Here is a 17,837-nt window from a genome sequence, read left to right as displayed (position 1 = left end):
CATTCATTTGTTTGGTATAAATTTCGCATAAGGTATAATATGCGTTCTTATTAGGCACAACTTTCACTTAATTTAAATAATAACTGTGGTTACCTTTTCAGTTTTATATACATTTCTATATAGATAAACTAGCTTTCCGCCAGCGGCTTCGCCCGCGTTTTCAAAGAAAAACCCGTTCCTGGTTTAGGATTTCCGGGATAAAACCTATTCTATATCCTTTCTCGGGTACCAAAATATCTCCATACCAAATTTCATGCAAATTGGTTCAGTAGTTAAGGCGTGATTGATTAACAGACAGACAGACAGAGTTACTTTCGCATTTATAATATTAGTATGGATATTGTATAAACAAGAGCATAAAAGTGTATCTAATCAGATTTGGTAAGTATTTCGGTATATAAATATAAAGTATGGATTAATGAACTATACAACGCTAAAATAATTAACCATTAGTTCGAATCTGCAGTTTAACTTAACCTTGTTCAAACAAATAAACTATTCAATTTTATAAGAATGCACGAAAATGTGATATCCTACAAAATTGTAAATGTAATAGAATTAACAAAATTGTTATAGCGAAATTGCATGCATGAAAAAAACGTATTATTGTGGTAATTTCTTATTTTGGCCGCTTTTTCTCTTTTCCGTCTTTTCAACAATCACTTGTTTTAGATACTTATCAAGACTTTGGTTTAAACGTTGGGTTAAATGCTCGTTAGTGATATACTGGGTTGTTGTACTAATCACACAACCGTTAACAGTTAATTAAGTCTTACTCATGTTTTAAGAAACGTGAGGTGATGTAATGTTTTGTAAACTTAAGTAACTTGAATATTGTTGTAAATGAATGCACTAATTTGAGTATCAAAATTGCTTGTTAGTCGATTTTTATAAACAAGATTTAAGTTTCTTTTTGTAATATCAAGCCAATATTTTATGAATAAATTTTTTTTTATATTGACTATCATTTGAAATTTGAAGTTTTTGTTAGTGTTTTGTTGTCTTTATCAAAATATACATACAAAAAACTATAAACTGTCATTTAAATATTACCAATTATGACGTATAAAATAGATATACAGATACGTGGATACCCCAACAATATTGTATTTTAAAATGCAACAGCCATTTATATGACCCGCTCTTTCTCTCTTGCATAAAACAGTATGTTACCTCTCGCTCGCATACACGAGTCGGGCAATTGACTTGCCATTCTGGAGCGTGTACACTGTACACAGTACAACGTAAATCTCAGATCACCACACAACAGTATTTACATTGAACTCACTTCAGCAAATACCCACATTACAAGCACTTCTGTAATCTAGTTTTTTTCGTCTACAGAAATAATACTAGGGCAACATAGGTTTCCTAGAGCATTGTGTGGTACAGGCAGTATCTACCCGCATTACAAGACAAATTCCCATTCTTTTGTTCTCATCTAGTTTTTTCATCTCCATCTGAACAAGACTAGGGCACCATAGGTTACCTAGAGCATTGTGTTGGCTAACTGTACCGTGTCCGTACTTCACACAATTATCGATAACGGTGTTGATTGTGTTTTTATGACGCGTCACCTGAGTGTGACGTCATGAATAACTGTATATGACGTTAGTTTCATTGTTAACTTAACTAGCTGATTATCCCGGTTCTCAAAGGGTTAAACCGGGATATAGAACTAAAAAAATACATTCTTCATTTATCTGTCTGTCCCTAGGTATAGGGATCTTTAAACTAAAGGTATTTTTATACATATTTTTTTAAAAGATAATGATCCAACAGAAAGGTTTATAGTATGTATAATGCACATCAAAATTAATACATAAATAGTACCTTAAGACGAAATACAATCGTGTTTGTGCACCTTTTGGGCTACGCCCCCTGGGTGGAGCATAAGAGCGCGCGGGACGCTTCACGAAAATCCCCTCGCCATGCCACACAACTGAATAGATGACGGAAACATACGGAACTAACGGAGGTTCAATGAACTTTACTTAAATTCTTATATTCGCGCGGTTAAAGCCGAGTAAAGCGATCCGGCAACGTCTTTTCGTTGCCGGACCCATCGGACTAGAAAAACGACCTTTGTTCCTTTGCACGAAGGTCGATTTTTAATTGGTACAAGTCTGGTTACAAAAAGTGAGCTTGCGACTAATTTATTTTATGATGAAATGATTTGTTATTGTTAGAATTGTCGCTACCTATATAAGTTATTTGAACATCTTTGTAAACAAAATATTTTATAGTTTTTCGTCATGGGGACTTTACGTACAATATGATAATAAAAATACATAATAGACTTATGCTATTTACGTTTGGTTTTTTTTTTACATAATATATATCATATTTATTGAAAAAATCAATAACAAAAAAATATTATTTACAATTTTGATTTTTTTTTTAATAAATATATCCGACATTTTGATATATTTAATATCAGATATATGATATACTAGCTGTTCCCCGCGGTTTCACCCGCATTGCTCCGTTCCTGTTGGTCTTAGCGTGATGATATATAGCCTATAGCCTTCCTCGATAAATGGGCTATCTAACACCGAAAGAATTTTTCAAATCGGACCAGTAGTTCCCGAGATTAGCGCGTTCAAACAAACAAACAAACTCTTTAGATTTATAATATTAGTATAGATAAAGATAGAATTTTGACATTTGATATATAATATAACATAACATAACAGATATTTTCGAATGCTGGTTTTGGTACTATTTTATTGTTCCAATGTTTATCTTCTTGATACGACTTTCATTTTTTCTTCTTCACCTTGTTCCGAAAATAAATATGTTTCTTGCTCGTCATTTTGAGCTGTCCTTGTACATTGTGCTGCTGAAACAACCACAATAAGTTATAATAGGAGAGAATGAATGAAACGAAAATTCTGTATAACAAAAAAAGATTTATAGAAAAATTCATTGATAAACCAATTATAATACCACGATTATTATAAAGATACTTTCATCACAAAACTAGAAAAAAATTGCGCAGCTGTGTACGTTCCTTTGTCGCTTTATTATCCTAGCCCGTAATAAACTCGATTGTCGGCGTCATACACAGCAAACTTTCTGAGAAAATCGTTCTTTTGTTTGCAAAATTTTACGGTTGACCGCAATTAGTATAACAAGTGCTTTTATAAAAATTAGTAAAATTTCGCAGCTGTGTCCGTTCATTTATCGCTCTATTGTCCGAGCTCGTAAAAAAAGTCGACTGTCGGCATCGTCATACAAATTTTTCAAATATTTTTTTATATAAAATTTACAAGTAATTATGCTTATGCATAATATGCATAAAAACAAATTTTGGTAAGTGGTAACCAGTCAGTGATAACTTACACTAGTCTGAAATATTTTACTATCTTCAATCTTATGACTTATAAATAAATAACATAAGATAAACTTACACAAAAAAGTACTATATGAAACTGTCTGAAGATCCACATCAGTTTCTGGTAATCATGGTTTGTCTTTTATTGCGTCCTGGCTTGCAGGCTGCTCATCGGATTTTTCGTGGTCGCGCTTCGCTGTTAGAAATAAACATACATACACAAATCAGTAGTATATTTATTGGAAGATGAAATCTCAAAAAAAAACTAAAACATTACTTATCTATTCTATACCAATAATAAAATCCATACTTCCATACTAATATTATAAATGCGAAAGTAACTCTGTCTGTCTGTCTGTCTGTTACTCAATCACGCCTAAACTACTGAACCAATTTGCATGAAATTTGGTATGGAGATATTTTGATACCCGAGAAAGGACATAGGCTACCTTTTATTGCGAAATATGTACCACGGGCGAAGCCGGGGCGGACCTCTAGTTATAAATAAAAATAAAGACGGAGTGCATAAAATTATAAAATCTTGATTTGTGCGTTGCTCAATTCAGACTTAGTAAACATATAATACTCCAAAAAATTAAAATAATATTTATTACTAATTATTACAAGTAAAAATAACTTTCAAATTTTGATTTATGCGTTTCTCAAATTAGACTTGTAAATATACCTAGTAATCAATATATTGGAAGTTGAAATCTTTAGACTTGTAGCGGCCGAAAGACATAATAAATATAAATAAGCATGATAAACATCAAACTTACCTATTTGGGTTCAATAACTGTAGTTTTTTTATCTGCTTTCGCAACATTTTCTTCCTAATGTTCTAATGTTTGCGCCCATGCGGAGTCGGGGCGCTAGTATAGCTATGTAAAAGACTTTCGTGTTTGTTATACCTACCACTACCACTTATAACTAAAAAAAATTGTATAAATTTATATAAAAAAATGTGTTCTTGTAGTTGATTTTACACGTATTTATTGTACGTATAAGATCTCTTAAATTTATGTGATAAATTACTTTTATATAAGTGCACATTTATGTTTATATAAATAAGTAACGTTATAAGGAATTAATTATAGAATGGGGTTATATCGTTAAGTGTAAATATCATAAGTCAGTTAATATGTATTTACCCTACTTTGTAAGTATTATGGTGCGTCTACACTGATCTTAAGTTGTTTCTTATAAAGTAAGTAGGTAAATATTGTTTTAAAGTATGGATAGACGTAAAAAAAATAAAAAAAAAAGAATATAATGACTATTATATTTTTTAATTTAGGTATGAGCTGGTTCATGCTTCTTTGTGAAATCTTCAAATATTTTTGTTGAATAGGATTTTTTTGTAACTAGGCCTATTGTTTTGCTTGCGTGAACTTTAAATGGAGGTATCTAATGCAACTGCCTAATTAATACATTTATAATTTAAACGAATAAAACAATAAATTCTTGAAAGTAGGTAGGTATATTCCAGATCAATATGACCTACCTACATCTGTTATCTCGAGAGCTTGTCAGATGCGAATATTTTGATAACAATCGTGACGTTAGGAATTTCTGAGATATCTTGATTTCAATTACGTGCAGAAAGAAATGAACATCTAATATATAAAAATATATAAAAATCAATGCCACTTTTCGTTGTAATTCCATAACTCGAGAACGGCTGAACCGATTTCGATAATTCTTTTTTTATTATATTCCTTGAAGTACGAGGATGGTTCTTATGTAGAGAAAACGTTAATATGTACCACGGGCGAAGCCGGGGCGGACCGCTAGTTGTTCTATAAAGCCGACTACTCACGTACCTACCTGCCGTAGGGGCAATCTTTATACTTTTTGTAATCAAACCGAATTTTTGTTTTGCTTTAAAAAAAGTTAAGACACATAGTTCCTCTAGTTTAAGAGTCAGCGTACATATTTTTGTAAAGTTAATGTTTTTGACAAAATAAAGAATGTTCCAAAATTATAAAATAATATTTTTTTATAATTTTGTTTGTAATGTGTGTTTGTTTGTTTTTCACGTTCGAACAGAGCGAGTTTATGATATGATTTGTACTGGAGATTCCTCCCATGGAGAAAAAGTCCCATGAGATTTTTTTTACTGATGTCGCTGTCGAAAAGCTAAACAATTTTGTGTTTTATTTTGTTATAATAAACGGCTCGACGTATTTTGATGTCTTTTGTTACACTTATCCTTACATGCAGACGCGGACAAGTTATCATTAATTAAACCAAGTTAATTGTTTTCACAATACATAAATTTATTATTTCATACGTAACTAAGGTACCCTACTTTCCAATTATGATATAATCCGAAATTATATGGCACTTTCTTTGTAAAACGGATCTTTATGATTTTGACATAGATTTGTATTCATGAACGATTTCTTTGTTTTTAACTTTTTAAGTATGAGTTTTAAAAAGTTTATTTCAATATAAAGAACGAACAACATATTCTAGTTTTCATAAATTGTTTCTCTTTTCCCCTAAGTGATAAGAGTAAGGCAGAACAACGTTATATATTAACTAGTATAGTATAGTAGATTTTTAAATACGGAGTTACTAGCTCTGATCTTCCTGATATGCACACAAATTTTTGTGAGAATCAGTGAAGCCTTCTCTAAGAAGTTTAACTTCCAACACCGCGACATAAGAATTTTATATTTTAGCTTTATTCTTTTTTGTATGTTTGTATTGCCAAACATAAATAATGACTATTAAGTCAACACGTGTATCCACTCGCTGTGCGTAACGATAAACATAGAATAAATCGTGGTTTTAATCCGTTATCTAATCGTAAATCCTATATTATGTGAAATTAAAACGTGCCTAATGATATAAAATCTGTATATATAGGTATGTATTTTCATATTACGTATACTTATGTGAAGAATTCACAAACTTTCAAAATTACCTTCGCAATTTACACAATGCACTAGGTATACATTATTTGTACAAACACACACACACACAAAAAGCTTAAATTAACAGAGGTAAGTATATTAATTCAAATTATATAGAAGTATATCAGACCAACATAATAGACTCTGCTGGTCTGATAATATAGGTACTTACGTCAAATAGGTGTAGGCACGTACTTAAAAAAATTCATCAATATATGTACGTCAAACTGTTTCAGCGGAGTGTAGTTACTAACACTGTGGCATGAGAAATTTTAAGCTAATGGGCGTTTTTCCATTACCCGGCCCTTCTCCGGCACGGCAACGGCATGGTCGGGGACCGGTACCGGCACCGGGACTTCGTTTTTCCATTGCGCCGGTGTCGATGCCGGTTTACGCCCGGTGAGTGGTACAGTAGTGATATGACAATTCATATAAATATGCAATACTTAAGCAATTTTACCGGCCGGCACAAGTGGGAAGCTTGCTACCCCGGCGACGGCGACGGCGCCGGCAGGACTCAATGCCGTGCCGGCGCCGGCGCCGGTAAGTGAAAAAGCGAGCCATACATCTTTCATACATTTTTGCTTCCCCGGCAATGGCACGGGGCCGGCGCCGGCGTCGGTGCCGGTGCCGGGCCGGGTAATGGAAAAACGCCCATTGCATAGCTTCTATCGCGGGCCTTGAGCGCGGGGACCGAATCGAGAAATTCCGTAACGAAAAAACCTCACGCTGCGACGGGCGGAGCTTGAAGGCATAGCATGCAATAGCTTTACCGCGGCAGTCCCCGAGTGCCACACGTCGTTTTTAGGGTTCCGTAGCCAAAATGGCAAAAACGGAACCCTTATAGTTTCGTCATGTCCGTCTGTCCGTCTGTCCGTCTGTCCGTCTGTCACAGCCGATTTACTCGGAAACTATAAGTACTACAGTGATGAAATTTGATGGGAATATGTGTTGTATGAACCGCTACAAAAATATGACACTAAATAGTAAAAAAAAGAATTGGGGGTGGGGCCCCCCATACATGTAACTGAGGGATGAAATTTTTTTTTTTCGATTCTTTCGATTTTAGAGATTTTAGAGATTTGAGATTTCGATTATTTTTTTTTTTGTGGGGTATCAATGGAAAGGTCTTTTAAAATGATATAAAGTTTTCTAAAAAACATTTTTCTTAAAGTGAACGGTTTTTGAGATATCAGCTCTCAAAGTCGTAAAAAGTATGTCCCCCCCCCTCTATTTTTATAACTACGGGGTATAAAATTCTAAAAAAAATAGAGGTGATGCATGCTAATTAACTCTTTCAACGATTTTTGGTTTGATCAAAGTATCTCTTATAGTTTTTCAGCTATAGCTAGCTAGCTAGCTATAGCTTCAGTTATCACAAGCCGATTTGGGCACGCCTATAGCACGGAATATTTATAAATACATATATAAAATTAATATTCATACATAAAAGTACAAGGCAAAATATCGGGAGAGTTTAGGCTCCATTCACCAGGTGTATAAATTGACATAATAAGTTTATTATATTTGCTGCTACGGAACCCTTTGTGCGCGAGCCCGACTCGCACTTGGCCGGTTTTTTTTTTTACATAGATTGATTCTCAGGTGTTAATTTCCAAGGTAAATAGTTATCACTATAATATTTTATTCACGCTAAAACACCTTCCATTATATTTACTTTATACGCGTAAAAATAAGTTATAACATAGCGGAAACCCCACAAGTGCGATAGATGCTAAGCCGGTATTGATCAAATTACATCTTTATATATTTTTTAGAGAAAAACATTATTATCACTTGCGTTCAACAATGTTTTTTTTAAAAGATATTTTTTGACTTAATTGTAGGTGTGTAATTTCATTACAATCTATTATATAAAACTCAAAGGTGACTGATATAGTGATCTATCAACGCACAGCCCAAACCACTGGACGTATCGGGCTGAAATTTGGCATGCAGGTAGATGTTAGGACGTAGGCATCCGCCAAGAAAGGATTTTCCGAAATTCTTGCGGGAACGGGGAAAAACGGGGATGCACGTACAAAGTCGTGGGCGGAAGCTAGTATTTAATAAAGGACTAAAATAATCCATACTAATATTATAAATGCGAAAGTAACTCTGTCTGTCTGTCTGTTACTCAATCACGCCTTAACTACTGAACCAATTTGCATGAAATTTGGTATAGAGATATTTTGATACCCAAGAAAGGACATAGGATAAGTTTTATCCCGGAAATCCCACGGGAACGGGAACTATGTGGGTTTTTCTTTGACTGCGCGGGCGATGCCGCGGGTGGCAAGCTAGTCTATACATCTATACAAATATTATAAAGAGGAAAGGTTTGATTTTTTGTTTGTTTGTTTGTTTGTATGAATTGAATAGGCTCCGAAACTACTTGGCAGATTTGAAAAATTCTTTCACCATTCGAAAGCTACATTATCCACGAGTAACATAGGCTAGGTTTTATCCCTGAAATCCCACGGGAACGGGAACTATGCGGGTTTTTCTTTGAAAACGCGGGCGAAGCCGCGGGCGGAAAGCTAGTTTTTAATAATTTTGCTTCATTTCGATATAAAATCACTATGTTATGTGAAAAAACAACATAACTAGGTAACTAATATTAGAAATGAATATTTAAATTCTTTCTTCCTATCATAACAATTGATTATTAAGGGCTGATTTTTCAATACTTGGTTAAAACTTAAAACTTATTCATCGAATAACGTACCTATTAAACTACCATTTCAAAAATGTATTCTAATTGTTTACAGGTGACATTTTAAAATGTTCGTGTAATACTTTATTGGACGGATAAATTTTAACCATAGGATTGAAAAATCTGCCCTTAATGAAAAATTCAATAAATTTTTCGTCTAAACACGAATAAAGTAACGTACAGGTAGGTACATATTATATTTTAACAAAAAAAATAAATAAATAGGTTTTTAAAATTTGCAGTTCGTTAAATTTGATACTTCCCCACTTGAAGATTAATCTTGAATTATACATATAATTAAACTTATAAAGTATAAGTCGCGTCAAGTAAAAAGAACGCTGACGGTTAAGCTGCGCATTGGCGATTTATCGGTCTATTTGGTGTTATGAGGTGGTATAAGAATAACAAATAGGTAGTTGAGAAGCCACGATTCGCGAGCCTAGTTCAAAAATAAAATAACCGGCACATAGCTTACGTGCAAAACTCGATCCATGCGCAAACACACCCCATCACTTTCATCCAGCGTTCTTTTTACGTGACGCGTACTGTACCTACTTCGTAATACCTATCGATATAATTTATTTTAAAACATGTCTCCAATGCAAACGGACACCACAAAATGTATTATAATAATACTCAATGACATTTTTTATTTGCTTTTCAAATGTATTGGGGCGTGTCGAATTTTGTTATTATATGAACTAACTGTATTTGAGAGGCTTCATGCGTAAACTTTATATACTAACTAGCTTTTTTCCCGCGGCTTCGCTTAGTTTTATGCAGTTCTTTGTGATCTCAGTGGATTTCATGTAAATTCTGAATCATTCAGAATTAAAAAAAGATAGGCTTATTGAAATTATAAATGTTATAGTATTTCTGTATGTTTACTGTTACAGACTTAACTAATACAGCTAAAGAATAAAGTTCTTTATGGCTAAACCACAGCACCGATTTAGATGTGATTTAGTGTGCAAATAGTTGGAGAGTAGAAAATGTTGAAGACGACAATAGTTGATTCAATTTGATTCGCTCGCGTATGAAACCGCAAGGCACAACTAGTCTATACTAAATGTTTGGCTCCAAATATCTCGGAAACTACTAGACTGATTACAATTATTATTTCGTTTCAAATTATCTAAGTTCAATCATGCAGTTTTGAAATACATTAGTTAGACAAACTAGGTTCATAATTATGTAACCTTTGATGTAAGTATGAAATATTATATATCATGTCATTGGTTAACCAGGATGTGGTTAATAAATAGAACTTATATAGTATTATGCGAATTGAGACGTTAAGTAACGTAAGTAGTGTCTTTTTAAATAAAAGGCAAGTAACAAGTAATACGTAATTTGTTTAGTGTCTTAATTTAGAATATGACAATATACACAAATAACACTATAATAGACGTTTTTTAGTATACTATATATTTTTGATAATTTTTCGGTTGGCTCTGTTTCAAATTACTCTGTGACTGGTGTTTGTAAACAGTAGACTACATAACTAGGCGAAATTCTAATCTTCAAAAATTTTATCTTCGACAGTAAAGAAGCCGGGGTGGAGTATAAAGCTAGTTTATAATATAAAATATTGAATTTTAATCTATACATATATGTATACATATACTATAATCTATACTATCCATATTAATATTATAAATGCGAAAGTAACTCTGTCTGTCTGTCTGTCTGTTACTCAATCACGCCTAAACTACTGAACCAATTTGCATGAAATTTGGTATGGAGATATTTTGATACCCGAGAAAGGACATAGGCTACCTTTTATTGCGAAATATGTACCACGGGCGAAGCCGGGGCGGACCGCTAGTAATCTATATATACATATATAATATTATGAAGCTGAAGAGTTTGTTTGAACTTGCTAATCTCAGGAACTACTGGGCCGATTTGAAAAAATCTTTCGGTGTTAGATAGGCATATAGCCCATTTATCGAGTAAGGCTATATCATCATGCTTCACGTAGCTTATAATGGTATTCGTGGGAACTTACTGAGATGGTTCTCTTCTTATGTTACCAACAGGTCACAAAGAGTTGTTGTCAATGGATACTTTTCGGACTATATTACCATTACATCGGGAGTACCGCAAGGCTCAATTCTTGGACCCCTTCTATTTATTTTATATATTAACGACATTAACACCTGTTTTCTCAATTCAAAATTCTTGCTCTATGCCGATGATCTAAAGGTATATAAAGCTATAAAAACTACAAATGACTGCATACAATTACAAGACGATTTAGACCGACTTAATACCTACTGTTCTAATAACAAATTAAATCTAAGTATTCCCAAATGTCACACTATTACTTTTACAAAGAATAAGAATCGTATTCTATTTGACTACAATCTTTGTAATGTAACATTAGATAAGGTTACGTATTTGCGAGATCTTGGAATCACTCTCGACGAAAATCTTCACATGAATTTACATATCGCTAACATCACCAGTAAAGCTTATAGAATGTACGGTTTTATAATGCGCGCATCGTTGGAATTCAAAAAGCCTTCTACGTTTATACACTTATTTACGTCGTTGGTCCGTCCACAATTAGAGTATGGCTCGTTCGTGTGGGACCCATTTTACAACAAGTACGCTGATATTATTGAAAAAGTTCAAAAAAGGTTTTTCAATACCATGAACTACAGATGTCATAAAAAATATATCCCATATTCAGACGTTTTGCATAAATACAAATTTTTGACTCTTAAAAATAGGCGTTTGCTCCTTCAGACCATGTTCTTGTACGGACTTTGTAATAACAAATTTGACTGTCAGTATCTTGTGAGTAAATTATTTTACACCGTGCCACGAACTGCATACCGGCGAAAGCTACGCACTTATCATCTATTCGCTACTGAGGCATGTCGTTCGAATGCTGGCTTGCGCTCCCCTTTACGTCATGTTGTTGACAATTTTAATAAAAATTTCTCTGACCTTGACATCTTTTCGAATTCAAAATTTAAGTTTCGAAGAAGTTTAGTTGATCTGCTCCTAAACATGCAATAACCTAGGTATCTTATTTTGCGTCCCTCTACCTTTATCTCTAATTTTTGATTTATTTTATTTTTATTGCCATGGCTAAGTGCACATTTATATTTATTTTTTTCTTATTCGCATTTGTTGCACGTATAAAAATGTATGTATCCAAACTGTGGATAATGTTGTTGGTTGGACAGTTATACCTGTATTTAGACTAAGTTTTATTGTACAATTAACCACTGTTCTGCTGTTTATTATCCCTAATAAAGAAAAATAAAAATAAAAATAAAATGCTAAGACCAACAGGAGCGGTGCCAACCAACAGGTGCTCCGCGGGTGAAACCGCAGAGCGCAGCTAGTATTTTATATTGTTCGTCGCTGGGTAACAAAGCCTAGCTTAAACCGTATCTAGATAGATCTACAGCCAAGGTTTAGATGTATCATGTAACAATTAGTATTCCTAAAACGCAACTATTTGCATACAATTCGTGACCTCGTCGTAGTTTATGTGCCATAAATTGGCCGCGATATATTGCCTCATAAATGATTAATTAATGACATTAATTTATGGCTGTTTTGTTAACGATTGTTTTCGGCTTTGCAATAGCAAATAGCAATACGAACAAGTTGTACGAAGCCTAATTAGTAGTAATTTACATAATATGTTCAATTATCATATTGTTCGATCATATGCCGATTGTATCGCTTAGTTTTTTTTATGTTAATAGTTGTTTTAACTAAACACTTGTATTATAAATAAAATTACGATAATATTTTTTTCATTATGTATATTAATAAGGTGTAAAATACCATACAATTATTTATTAATGTATATTTTTATTTACAGGTAAATGACTGTCCCTAGCCCATAATATATTATGTTTTGGGTGAGTAATTTACTAAGAATTGATAGACCTACCATACCTACTTATTTTATTACCTACAAAAAATGCATAACTACCGTTAAAAATAAAAATATAATACAGATAACTTGTTAATTGTTATGCTCTGTGTATTATTCTATTAACGATATTATCATTAAATATTTATAATTTACTTAATCCATATTGCATGTATGCATATAAATATTTCTGAATCAATCCATACTAATATTATAAATGCGAAAGTAACTTTGTCTGTCTGTCTGTTACTCAATCACGCCTTAACTACTGAAGCAATTTGCATGAAATTTGGTATAGAGATATTTTGATACCCGAGAAAGGACATAGGATAGGTTTTATCCCGGAAATCCCACGGGAACGTGAACTACGCGGGTTTTTCTTTGACTGCGCGGGCGATGCCGCGGGTGGAAAGCTAGTTCTATATATTTCATTGCAATAAAATACATAATTTCAATAATGCACATTCATTAACATTTAACTGTTGTTAAGTGTAAGTTAGGGTTGCCACCGTTTATAAATATCCTATAATATTGCTAAAGAATAAAATACTAATAATTAATTAATAAACGGCCTTACTAATAAAAAGTTAAACAATGGATACATTTCTAACATTTTCTACCATAGCTGTGTCCTGCTCTTGCTCACATGAAACGTCAATCATAAAAACAAGACAGGTTATTGCAATAACTAATCCATTGCATAGCGAATGGGTAACATTTTATTAGTAAGACCATAACTACATTGTCTTGAAACAAATTATTATACGTATACGTCTACAAAAACCTCTATGTTACTTCATGATAAAGCACTGAAGGCAACCCTCAAAAATATTAACTCTTTACCGAATAAAAACAACTACAAAAAATCTACTCAACACCCTCACAAAATAGAAATAACTACGAATTATTTGTTACAAATATGTACCAGATGTTAATATAATAATGCTAATAGTGTAAAAAGTGGCAGATGTAACAAAATGCCAAGTGTGCACCTTGACATGTGCAGTTATTCGGCGTCACCTGAGCTATTGTTAATAAACACCAATTCTACACGTCTTACTGCTAAGCTGCTATACCTATAGTATAGTCACTACATCCATACTAATATTATAAATGCGAAAGTAACTCTGTCTGTCTGTCTGTCTGTTACTCAATCACGCCTAAACTACTGAACCAATTTGCATGAAATTTGGTATGGAGATATTTTGATACCCGAGAAAGGACATAGGCTACTTTTTATTGCGAAATATGTACCACGGGCGAAGCCGGGGCGGATCGCTAGTATAGTATAAAACAAAGTCGCTTTCTCTGTCCCTATGTATGCTTAAATCTTTAAAACTACGCAACGGAATCTGATGCGGTTTTTTTAATAGATAGAGTGATTCAAGAGGAAGGTATATAATTTATTATGTTTTAGACAAAGCGGGCGAAGCCGCGGGCGGAAAGCTAGTCCATATCTACTATAAAAATGAATCGCAAAATGTGTTGGTAAGCGCATAACTCGAGAACGGTTGTTCTCGAACGGTAAATCCTTTTTTATTATATTCCATGAAGTACGAGGATGGTTCTTATGGAGAGAAAACGTCAACATGTACCACGGGCGAAGCCGGGGCGGACCACTAGTGACTTATAAAAATATAGCATTTAACAATTATCCAAAGAGTTTAGTAACTATTTACATAACTTACATAATATCATAACATCATTTTAAGGGACATACATGATACAGAACTTTATTAGTGTTGATTGTTACCTGCAATTGATACATTTGTAGCAACTATGGAGTTTCTTGCCGGTTGTTCTGCATAGATACTGCTTTCCGATTCGGTGGTAAATGTTAAAAATGTGTAATGACGTTTCAAAAGTGCTTCTAGAAGAAGTCTAATAAATGTTTGAGTTTGTTTGGGTTAGAAATGAGTATCTTTAAACATATTAAATACTAGCGGTCCGCCCCGGCTTCGCCCGTGGTACATATTAACGTTTTCTCTACTTCAAGGAATATAATAAAAAAAGAATTATCGAAATCGGTTCAGCCGTTCTCGAGTTATGGAATTACAACGAAAAGTGGCATTGATTTTTATATATTAGACTAGCGGTCCGCCCCGGCTTCGCCCGTGGTACATATTAACGTTTTCTCTACATAAGAACCATCCTCGTACTTCAAGGAATATAATAAAAAAAGAATTATCGAAATCGGTTCAGCCGTTCTCGAGTTATGGAATTACAACGAAAAGTGGCATTGATTTTTATATATTAGAAGAAGAAAGATTATTGCGATTCATTGATTGTATTATTTTCTCGATATTACACTTTACAGCGAGTATGGTCACGAGCAGTGTGGCGATTTGAATCCAATAAATAGTATTTAATTACTACACTTACTTACTTTAAAACTACATACCTACTAATTAACAGTTTGTTCATAAAAGAAGTAATTAGTAGTATCTTTATTTCAACTCAGATGAAACTAATTAAAAAATATTCCAATTCGTATTTAAAGGGACAAAAAATTCTTAAAAAATATGAGAGTTACCCTCTTATATTTAATTCCTCTAAAACAGGAAGTAGCTTCCATCGGAAGTCGTTAAGTATTTTTATGTGCTTTTAAATTCGCTTCTTTAACAAATTGCTAAGTTTGAATATTGACAAGGTGATTTTTTTCGTTTGCACTAGATAACGCAGATTTTACTTATCAAAATCAAACTCGAACCACAGACTAATAATAATATACTACGTATACAACTCAAACATTTATTTATTCAATTAGACTTCTTCTAGAAGCACTTTTGAATCATCATTACATATTTTTAACATTTATCAAATGAATAATGTAGGTATGAACTATTGATTAAAGTATAAAGTTCGATATTTTCGGGAATTATGTCCTACTAGCTTTCCGCCCGCGGCTTCACCCGCGTTTTCAAAGAAAAACCCGCATAGTTCCCGTTCCCGTGGCATTTCCAGGATAAAACCTATCCTATGTGTTAATCCAAGTCACCCTCTATATGTGTGCTAAATTTCATTGTAATCGGTTCAGTAGTATTTGCGTGAAAGACAAACACACACATCCTCACAAACTTTTGCATTTATAATATTAGTGAGAAAGATTCGGTTAATATAAACATATTTTGCTAGACTTTTGGCTTAAACATTGCTTTGCGACAGATTAAAAACGATTCGAGACAGTACAAGCATACATTAGATAACACTATCATTTACTATCTAGCCAGTATTGTGGTGTCAAATACATACTTGTCATATCGCAACGTCCAATTTGTACGTAACGAGAGATAAGTCTGCCAATCATGTGGTATAAGACAAAAGCGATAGCGATTATTTAGTAGAAAATCTTCGATCATTAAAAACAACTAAATACAGAATCCTATCCAAAGCAAAATTAAAACTTTCCTCAAATGGGTTAATGAAAATAATTTAAATTTATTCACATAATAGGTATGTAAAATCGCTATTGCTCTTATCAGCGCAGAGAAACGTTGTGATAAAACATAAAAATTGGCAAAATTTTAAAGCGGCTTTTTTGGAAATTGGCGGTTTTACCAGCGTGGCTCCGCTCCTGTTGGTCTTAGCGTAATGATATATGATGGCCTTTCTCGATAAATGCGCTATCTAACACCGAAAGAATTTTTCAAATCGGACCAGTATTTACTAAGATTAGCGCGTTCAAACAAACAAACTCTTCAGCTTTATAATATGTATTATAGTATAGATTTATTGCTATAAACATGCGCCTGCGTTAGATTTTACACCTTGTTTGTATTTGATGATGTAAGTACATTGCGTTGTTGCCCGCATAATGTAATTATCGACATTTGAATAATGTTGAACTAGTGGTGTGCTCTGACTTTGCTTGTAAAAATATGTCTTTCATATTCAATATCGATGTTTTAATTTATTACTATAAAATTAGTACTAACTATTGTAGGTACGATATTTATTGAAAGAGTTGTTTCACATTTAAAATAAACTGTAAAAGGAGTTGTTTTTTTAGAGTTAACTAAGATATAGTTATATTCTAAAAAAACTTTGTTTTCAATAAATATAGTCAAGAAAATAGCTGGTTATGTTTATTGGCTTTTTATTATTTCCCGGCATTCAAGACAATTAATAGAAACCGCATTCAAACCGGTCTTTCCGCTGGTGAGGTATAAACATGTGTCTAAACATTATAACATCAACAGGCTACATTTATAATAACCCTTCCTTCCTTTAGGGTGAGAAAGGTCACGGATAATACATAACAATATACATATATAAAATTATATTTTGTACATAAATATGCCCCGGGATAATCCATAGGGCAAACACTTTCTTCGCTAGTTATTAAAATATCAATTATTATCAAGTTTAATTTATATATTTTTATTTAATTTATTATACATGAAAAAATCAATCATCCGGTTTACGAAATAGTCCACTCTTACAAAAATAAATTAAAAAACATAATCAGACAAAATCCTAAAAAAAAAACGTTTATATATAATAATGATTATTTTTTTAATCCAATTGTTGTTTTTTCAAATAATTAACAATTGGATTTAAAAAATGGTCCTTTTTAATAAATCACACATACGCTACGAAAGGAAAACCTCCTTCAATTTGACAACTACGAACAAAAAATATTTTAAACCCATCCATTTTAAAATCTTAATCAAGAACACCCGACGAACAGCTTCCGTTATATCACTATGCTTGAGGACTTCCTTACAAACAAAACTTCATTGTTGGGTCACGTGCTGTGCGCAGATGTTGTTTATCTAACTTCCTTGCACCTTACTATCCTGTTCTGACAAACGAAATTTTATTGAATAAAATCAGCTGATCTAGTTACAACATGTACACTTGATCTACCATTTTATTGTATTTTTTGGTATTTTTATGAAAATAAATGATGGCGTACGGTGCATCTCGAATGAGATATGTGATTATACGCCAGTAGGT

At 33.1% G+C, this 17,837-nt stretch overlaps 1 protein-coding gene and 1 long non-coding RNA gene across 2 annotated transcripts in view; one reads left to right on the top strand and one right to left on the bottom strand.

The window, feature by feature from the left end:
• Positions 1-17,837, top strand: part of LOC123700363 (bicaudal D-related protein homolog) — a 101,064-nt gene that overhangs the window by 10,868 nt on the left and 72,359 nt on the right. The gene's annotated exons all lie outside the window — the stretch shown is intronic.
• On the bottom strand, positions 2,658-4,179 carry LOC123700367. The gene is made up of 3 exons (XR_006752612.1): positions 4,117-4,179; positions 3,414-3,533; positions 2,658-2,839 (listed from the first exon to the last, which is right to left on the bottom strand). It is a non-coding gene; the product is annotated as an uncharacterized LOC123700367 (long non-coding RNA).

Source organism: Colias croceus, chromosome 19 (genome assembly GCF_905220415.1).
Source record: "Colias croceus chromosome 19, ilColCroc2.1".
Taxonomy (NCBI): Eukaryota; Metazoa; Arthropoda; class Insecta; order Lepidoptera; family Pieridae; genus Colias; species Colias croceus.
The sequence above is the reverse complement of the archived record's forward strand: the minus strand, read 5'-3'. Positions and strand labels throughout refer to the sequence as shown.